Below are 8,805 nucleotides of genomic sequence, written 5' to 3' on the forward strand. Positions count from 1 at the left end.
ATTTTTCCGTGCTTCTCTTCTTCGAAACAATATCCTTAAAAAATTTGGCATACACCGGCATCTGCTCTATTGCTTCTATAAATGGAATATTGATATGTAATTGTTTCAATATTTACAGGAAGCGTTGATACTAACCTTCATCATTCTGTTTCTTTTTCAGTCTTTGAGGAAATGGTGGTAGTTGTACTTTCACTTTTCCATGGTCTGGAGGTTTAGAGGTGATCACATCTTCAGGTTCCATAGTCTCGGGCTCCTTTGACTCAATTTGCAACAACGGTTTTTTTTATTCAATTGCAGGTTGCTCCTTTGAATTGATCTTGCTAGGCTCCTTCCTAACTTCTACAATCATCTTTCCACTTCTTAGGGTGACTGCTTGGCAGTGTTCTTTCCCTATATTCCCGGGATTGCGTGGAAGCTCAGTTGAGCTAAGCAATGTCCCTTAGGGTCTATTTTTTAGCTCTCCTGTAATTTGTCCTATTTGAATTTCCAAATTGCAGATGGACATAGCTTGGTTTTGAAGGTCTGTTTCATTCTTTTCGATGTATTGCTTTAACAAGTTCTCCAGGGATGATCATGATGGTGTTTGAGAGCTGCTAGTTTGCTGTTGCTGTTGTCCATTAGTTCCTTGGAAAAATCCTTGTGGTCCCTCTCTCTGGGCTGACTGCCTTGTTGTTGGTTGTTTTTCCAAGAAAAATTAGGGTGATTTCACCACCCTTGGTTGTAAGTGTTTGAAAAAGTATTGTTTTTGACAAAGTAGGTTGATTGAGGATTTTGTGGACACTCCTCAATAGAATGTGGTTCTTCACATGTAACACAGGTGGTGCTTGTTTGCTCTATCGCATTGACTTGCCCACTTCGAGTTCCTGAGTTATTTATTGCGATGCCTTGTAGCAAATTTATCATCACATTCATCTGATTTTGCAATGATGTGATGGCACCATTGCTTGCATTACCTTCTCTGGGTTTTGCTCTTTGATCATTTTCTTGCCAATCTTCGTGGTTTTTCGAGACGCGATCAAGAATGTTCTTTGCCTCATCATATGTTTTGTCCAACAGACCTTCTGTTGTTGCCGCATTGGCGGCTGTCTGCGATGCAGAACTGAGTCCATGATAGAAACTCTCCATTTGGAGGCAATCTGGAAATCCATTGTGTGGGCAATCGTGTACTAGTCTCTTGAATCTCGCCCATGCGTCACTAAGCGATTCATCTTCTTATTGTTCAAAATTGGTGATCAATTTCCTCCTTCTAGAATTCTCTGTGGGAGGGCAATACTTTTTCATAAACTTTTCCACAACTTGCTCCCATGAAGTTATCTCTTCTGGTTCGAGAGAGTATTCCCATTTTCTTGCTTTATCGGATAGTGAAAAATGGAATAACGTGAGCCAAACCTCTTCTAGGGAAATATTAGGGAATAAAAAATGTTACAAATTTCAATGAAGCTTTGTAGATGAGCATGTGGATCTTCACCACACCGTCCTTCAAACTGTCCTGCTGTTTGTATCATTTGTAACATTACTGGCTTCATCTCGAACCTTGACCCATCCAATGCTGGTCTTATGATTCCGGAGAGAAATCATACAGGTTTGGTGACACATAGTCTCGGATGGGTTTATTGCGATCATTTGCTAATAGGATAGGATTTGCCATCATGTTGTTTTCATTTGCTATTCGTTCTTCAAGTTGTTCAGCCATTGTGTGAACTCTTCCTTGACGTTTGCGTCTGTTTTTTTTGTCTTTTGCGAAAGGTTCTTTTGATCTCTGGGTCGTAGTTGGGCTCAGGAGTGTGTCCTTCGCTCATACGGTACTTGCTTCTTCCTTTACAAATGGAATGGCAATACAACAAAGGTCGAAAGCTGCAAAGATCAAAGAGGTTTGATGTTAGCGCAATCTATACCGTAGTCCCCGGCAACGGTGCCAAAAACTTGACGCGTTGATTTATCATGCAATGATGTGTGCATGCGATGATGCATGGATGCGATGATCGTACAAGTTTTTGTAAAAAAGCCCAAGTATAAGCCTTCTTAGGTTCCTGGTAAGTCCAGGGTCGAACACAGGGACAACTAAATAGATATATGATGGACTCTCTGATTCTATTGCGATAGTGATAAAGAAGTAGATGGTGTTTTGATTTAGACTTTCCTATGCAATGGAGTTGAACGTGAAGTGATTAAAGCATAGAGTTATAATAAGTATGCGATGAAGGGGTTGAGAAGAGATTTAGCTAACATTTCTCAAGATTGTGTACGAATCATGCAATCATGCTATACACAAATATTAGTACTACATTTCTCAATGCATAATGCCACATTTCCTATTTTTTAGATGCATGCGATGTGTATGGAAAGCAGTAGATAGAACTTATTTCTAAGTTTCTACTCTTGTTTATGCGATCTAATTTGACTCTCTCAAGCCTAGATTCTATCTTTAGACTACTTTCTCAAGTACTTCCAAATGATGAATGATGCATACATAAGACAAGATGATCGCATAAAATGCATAGCTTAAGTCATGCTAGCTAAGTACTTCTCAACCCATTCACAAATTTAGTTACTCATGCATGGTGTGGAGAGACTGAATATAAATCGAAATGAATTTTCCATTTTTGCAAATAAAGTATTGAGTACAAAATAACAAATGGATTGAGAAATAATAAGCCAGGTAAGCAATGTCTTGCTTTCCTTGGCCTTTTACACTGCTGTTTATCACTTCAACTCTGTTCCAGTTTGCGGACTCTTACTCTCGCAAGGGTCGGACTTCTCTCCTTTGTATTATTTTTTGGTAGTCTCTCGATTTATCCGGAAAGCAATTTCTCTCAGCTTCGCCTCATCTCCTTGCTCTCTCTCCGTCTCTGTATTTATATCCTCTCTCTCTGGTAGCATTGGGTATTTATAGATTTCAAGGTGAAGCAACTCTTTTTACTAATGATTGCAAAGATGGGCAGCATTAATTTCCCTACTCTGTTGTGCCGTCTGAAAGTCACCAAAAGTTCATTGTACTTGCAATAGTATGGTTTTTAATGGCATGTCAACTAAAATTGAAATTGACCGTTATCAGCTTTACATCCCATATATGTTGTCGCCTTGATGCGAGGTCTTTATGCAATCTCTTTTTGAAGAACCTCTCACGATCGCATGACTTACGATCGCAAATTCAAGCGCGTTGTCGCATTGTGCCCTTGGATCGCAATTTTATATACACCATCGCATTGTACTTGCATAGAATAGGCAATTTAATTGCTTTTATGTGATGAGCATTAGCGATTGCATTTTGTTTTAGTTTTGGAATTTTCAAACATAATATTGCCTATTTTACCATCGCTTTCTCTCATTGTTTTACTAATTTGAGCTGTAATAACTTGCATTTCTACCAGCTATCAAAGACGGTCCTTTGATTTGTATGGGTGAAAGTGACCAGATCGCCGACTCAACAAGTCTACCATTTTGTAGATTCGTCTGATTAGGGAATTGGGAATACAGCTATGCAAGATAGAATTCACTCCTTTTCTGATGTCAGGGTAAGTAGATAAAGTGCTCCTTTTAAGGACAGATTTCGGGGCTTGAACAATGTGGCGTCACACCCTCTCTTAGCCCAAGAAGGATTTGGTCATAGTTGGACTATGACTTATTGTTCATTAGAGGGATTAATGGTACTTAAGGAGTTATATGTAACTACAGTGGAAAAACGGTAATTTTCGCCCAACTGTGCTTACGAACAATTTGTGAAGGGTCACTATACTGTTGATTGGTTATATCCAATGGACAAGAAATATTTGTGTAGTGCGAAGAGTGCAACTGTCGATCTTTAACTGAGTGCCCAACAGCTAACGGATTGTGAATAATTTAGTTAAAGAGTTTAATTAATTATTCACGTACTGTTGGAACTTCAAGCTACCGGTTCATAAAGTCCCTTCGATAACTCAATCTGATTTAATGAGAATTGATTTTTTTTTATTAATTTGAATTGTTCAATTTAATTGAGGGAATTAATTATATATGATATAAAGAATTAAATTTTAATTATATATGATATAATTATTATAATGTATTTGATACATTATAATATTAAGTAATTTAATTGAGAGAAATTAAATATTCGAATATGATTCATATATTAATTATGTGATGGGATTTATATTAAATATCGTTGTTGAGAGAATTAAACCATAGGTTATATTGTATTTGATACAATATTGAACTATAGGTTATATGTTATATTTGATAAAACATATTGTTTAATATATATTATATGATATAGTGGTTATCATATATATATATATATATATATATATTAAAGTTTATTATTAAAATTAATTTTATTAATTTTATATATTTTTTAATAAAAAAGAATTAATTAACAGTTTTAGGGGGGGAGTTGTAACTCCCTCCCCATTATTCTCTCCACATCTTGTAGGAGTGGATGGCCTGTCTTCATTTTTCTTTCTCCAAAATACCTTACACCATCCTGAATTCTCACCCAGAGAATACCGTAAAAGCCATTGTGGTTATGTCCAATTGTTCGAAGGATTTTTTTTTCAGTGAAGATTCATTCTTCAAAGGTAATTGTTTTCAACCCTATTTTAATTATTATTTGAATTTCATATGGTTCATGCTATAATTTCTATTAAATGCATAATATTGTTCTTTTTTGTTATAAAATTTATATTCTGTAAGTTTTAGGTTTGGGTCTGATCCTATCTTTCGCTTAATGGTCCCTTCATAGGGTTCTTTCATCAGGGTTCATTGTTTGTGGGCATTTGATTACTGCTATCAAGTCTATAAGTCTGTGTACTTGTTTTTGGCAAGAGTTGCTAAGGAAGGAGATAAAAAATGGAGCAATTCGGATGATGATCGAAGTAGAAGATTGTATTCTATGTTAGAGTGTAATACACAACGTAGCTACGTTGTGCTTTACACTGCGGCACAGAAGGGCGAATATTGCAACAATAGGCGATAGCATTGTGATGCTAATGCCTAGCGTAGCAACACTATTCAAAGCGTAGTGTTACGTTGCGACAAGAAAAGTCAACATAGCTATGCTCTAGACAAAGCATGATTACACTCTGAAGTTGAGGCAGGCATGTCAGGCGGATTCCAAACGTGGGTTCAAGCCCTGGCAGGAGCAATTTCCTTATTTTGTTTGTATTATTTCGAATTTATTATATTTATTAAATTGATATAATTTGATTATATTGATTTAATTAATTCTAAGGGGTGCCAAAATTCGGTTTATTTTGCTACTTATTTAATTTATGCATTTGATATATGGTTAAATAATATATGTTGCATAATGTATGTCATATAGTTTTAAAATCCCACCTTAGGATAAACACGAATCATGCATCATCTTTAATATAAATGTTATATTATATGATTGTACGATACTATAAGCATGTACATGCATCATATTTAATATCAATATTATATTATATAGATCCATGTATTAATTTGCATGTCCATGCATCATACTTTAATATAAATGTTATATTGTATGATGAGATATGCATAATTTCCATTAGTGATTAATATAATTGTTATACTATATGATGAAAATTGAAATGCGTTGAGCATGACATTTCTTAGTAAATATAATAATTATATTTGATTAATGTCATTAGATGCATGTTATAGGTTTTAATACTTCAATAATTTTATAAGAGTTATAAGTTTACTGAAATAGATTAAAATCTATAATCAAGAACTGCAGGCAAAAGTAGGTCTTAATTAATTTTAAATGGTTTAGAATTAATTCGCCTAAGACTTATGTTAAAAATATTTATAACATGTTTAGAAATAGGTTAATCTTTTATTTTCTTTTTAATATAATTAAATGGAATCTAATAAACAGATTAAATTTATGAAATATTTGCGTATAAGGGATATTTGTTAAAGGAATGTTATGTCTAAGGATTGGGATATTTAAGCTGACAGAAACGAAATACCCCTACCTGGGAACTGACCTAAAAGGTGAATTAGAGAAAATTTTTATATGCATGCAGTACATGATCAAATACAAGCATCCCATGACAATCCAATGCTGGAAGCCAACATCACTAATCTTAGCGCCTTCAAATTGATATCTTCCCTAAAGCTTCAACATCCTCCATCTCAACGCCTTCAAATTGATCCAGTGGCGTAGGGGTTAAAATTAGATTCATTGAAGCAACACTAGAATAAAAGATTTGCAAGTAAGTAAGTTGAGGTAGTCATCGACCGATGCAAGTTTCCTAAACTCTCCATTCTTGCAAGCAACAATGGGCATAGGGTAATAGTTCCAACTACAAAAATTTGTAACAAAAGATAAAGAACACCGAAGGCAGCCAGATAGTCGTTAGAGAGAATGTTAGACAAGAAGGACAACGATGGGTTATGGTCTCATCGTTGTTACTGCATTTGTGGTTCTTGCACCACCTGAAATGTTGTCGAAAATAGAGTGAAGCAGCCATCAGAGGTGTAGGTCATGGGTTTTAGGTGGGTTGTGGGGAGTGAAAGTGTAGAAATGAGAGGAAAAAGAATAAAAGGGAGAGTGAAAAGGGAAATAAAAAAAGGGAGGGAAATAGAAAGTGTAGGGAAACATTAAAGTGGGGAGGGTTTCAATAAGGTTTGAGGGGAAAAAGAAAATATGAGATTTCAAAAGCTTTTTGGCCACACACTTTAAATCGATAAATACTGAAAATATCTGCCCATGCCCACACAACCTGCATGGGCAGAAATTAAAACTTGCATCGGTAGAAACCCAATTTCATGGGTTCCATTAAGGTCACACCATTTTCTTCCCTTGTATATAGCTTTGTCAGCATAATTGATGTTAAGCCCATGCATGAAAAAATCGTCAGTAAAAATCATATCTATTGACACTTTTTTTTTTTTTTTTTTTTGCGATGGTAGAAAAAATCGTCGACATAGCAAAAAAAATATTGTAGTTCGATACGACACTGACATGGCGACACGTCATTTTTTAAAAATTTAGGATGCGGACACGGAAAGAACATGCCATTTTTTAAAACTATATATCATTTTTAAACAAAAAAGAAATTCAATATTAATGAGTGTATCACTGTTATGCTTAAAAAATTAGTTTGATGTATTTCTCTCTCAAATATTATATTTTTTGTTCTATATGTGTTGATTTAGCATATGTAAGAAGTGTTTGATGCATGTATACCAAATGTTGGTCCTATTTTGACTTGTACAACTAGTGTCTAACACATCTATTGCACTAACAAGTGTCTGATATGTGTCAAACAAGTGTGAGAGTATCTAAATATCCGGCACATATTGGACACAGATAAATTAGCCAAATTAAATTGTTCGTGCTTCTTAGATCGTCTTTCTTGTTCAAGTCACGAACAATACCGTGGGAATTTCTATGCTTACTAGTTGTACAATTGTTAAACTCAATTAGTATGCTTGCCTTACTTTTTTTGTCAATACTATGGAGGAACCCAAGTTGTGGGTTGAATAATTTATGTTGGAGAGTTACTAATCGTCTCTATATTTTTCTAAGGCAACTTTTTATGGTTATTGTAATTGTCACAAATGAAGTCATAACACCTGTTTCATACATGACTTCCTGCAAAATATTTTTCTTTCCGAATCTGGATTTTATATGTGGAATAATTTTATTTCCTAATCCGAAAAATCTTAGCAGAAGTTTCTTTTATCGATATTTTCCTTATTTATGGTGGATCTTATTTTGAAAAAAGGAAAATATTTTCTAGAAATTCTTTCCTTATTTGGCCACAATTTTAAAAGAAGATATTTGGACCCTATTTAGGGTGGTTGCACTTGTTTATTGTGAGGAGTGTATTTGTTCTTGGTGGATATTTTGTTCAACAAAGTTTTCTTGATCTTCGCTCACTATTTTCCACAATGAAACGTCATTGTGTGAATCGTTCAAGAACGTGAAGATTAATCTATCTTAGTGGAGGCCTAAGGTTCAATTGAAGAGAAGCAATTATTGATCTTAGAAGGAGTCTAAGACTTCATTCATCGAAAGGATTCTCAAGCCTTAGGGAAAGTCTAAGGTGTTATTTATTGAGAAGGGAGTTCTCAAGATTTAGGGGGACCTAAGTTCTTATGTGAAGAGAGTTCACTGAGTTACGACGAAGATAATCAAGTGAAAAGGAATCTCACATACTGTAGGAAGCCGAAATGTTCAACACTAATATTATCATGCTTGGGGGAGCTTAAATATAATTGAGAGGGAGTCTTACATTTAGAGGGAGCCTAGGTGACTTGTGAGTTGGGCTCCATGTGTCTCATCCAACCACCAAAACTGATGATGGAAAGGAAATGTTGAAGCCAGAATCTCAATGATCTGAAGATGAAGATGAAACATCTTTAGAGAATTCTCAAGTATTGAATGCCATATTTAATGGTATTGATCATAACATATTAAGGCTGATTAATTCATGCATCTTTGCAAAGGAGGCATGGGATATTTTATCTATTGCCCAAGAAGAAACTTCAAAAGTTAAAATGTCAATTGCAATTGTTGACTTCAGAGTTTAATAATCTTAAAAATTCACGATGAAGAATCAATTGTCGAATTCAATGTTCGATTATTGGACATTGCAAATGAGTCGTTTGCTCTAGTTGACAAAATTTTAGAAGAAAGACTTGTTTAGAAAGTGCTTAGGTCCTTACCTAAGAAATTTGACCTGAAAATTACTGCCATCGAGGAAGTTCGAGACATCACAAAGTTGAAAGTAGATGAACTATTTGGCTTCTTACTCACTTTTAAGATGACTTTGGATGGAAAACCTTAGAATAAAAACAAGGGAATTGCTTTAGAATCCTCAGTTG

At 34.9% G+C, this 8,805-nt stretch overlaps 1 non-coding gene across 1 annotated transcript; it reads left to right on the plus strand.

Moving 5' to 3' along the window:
- Positions 1–1,141: 1,141 nt before the first annotated feature.
- Positions 1,142–1,248, plus strand: LOC120068603. The gene has a single exon (XR_005479241.1). It is a non-coding gene; the product is annotated as a small nucleolar RNA R71 (small nucleolar RNA).
- Positions 1,249–8,805: the final 7,557 nt, after the last annotated feature.

This window comes from Benincasa hispida, chromosome 12 (genome assembly GCF_009727055.1).
Source record: "Benincasa hispida cultivar B227 chromosome 12, ASM972705v1, whole genome shotgun sequence".
Taxonomy (NCBI): domain Eukaryota; kingdom Viridiplantae; phylum Streptophyta; class Magnoliopsida; order Cucurbitales; family Cucurbitaceae; genus Benincasa; species Benincasa hispida.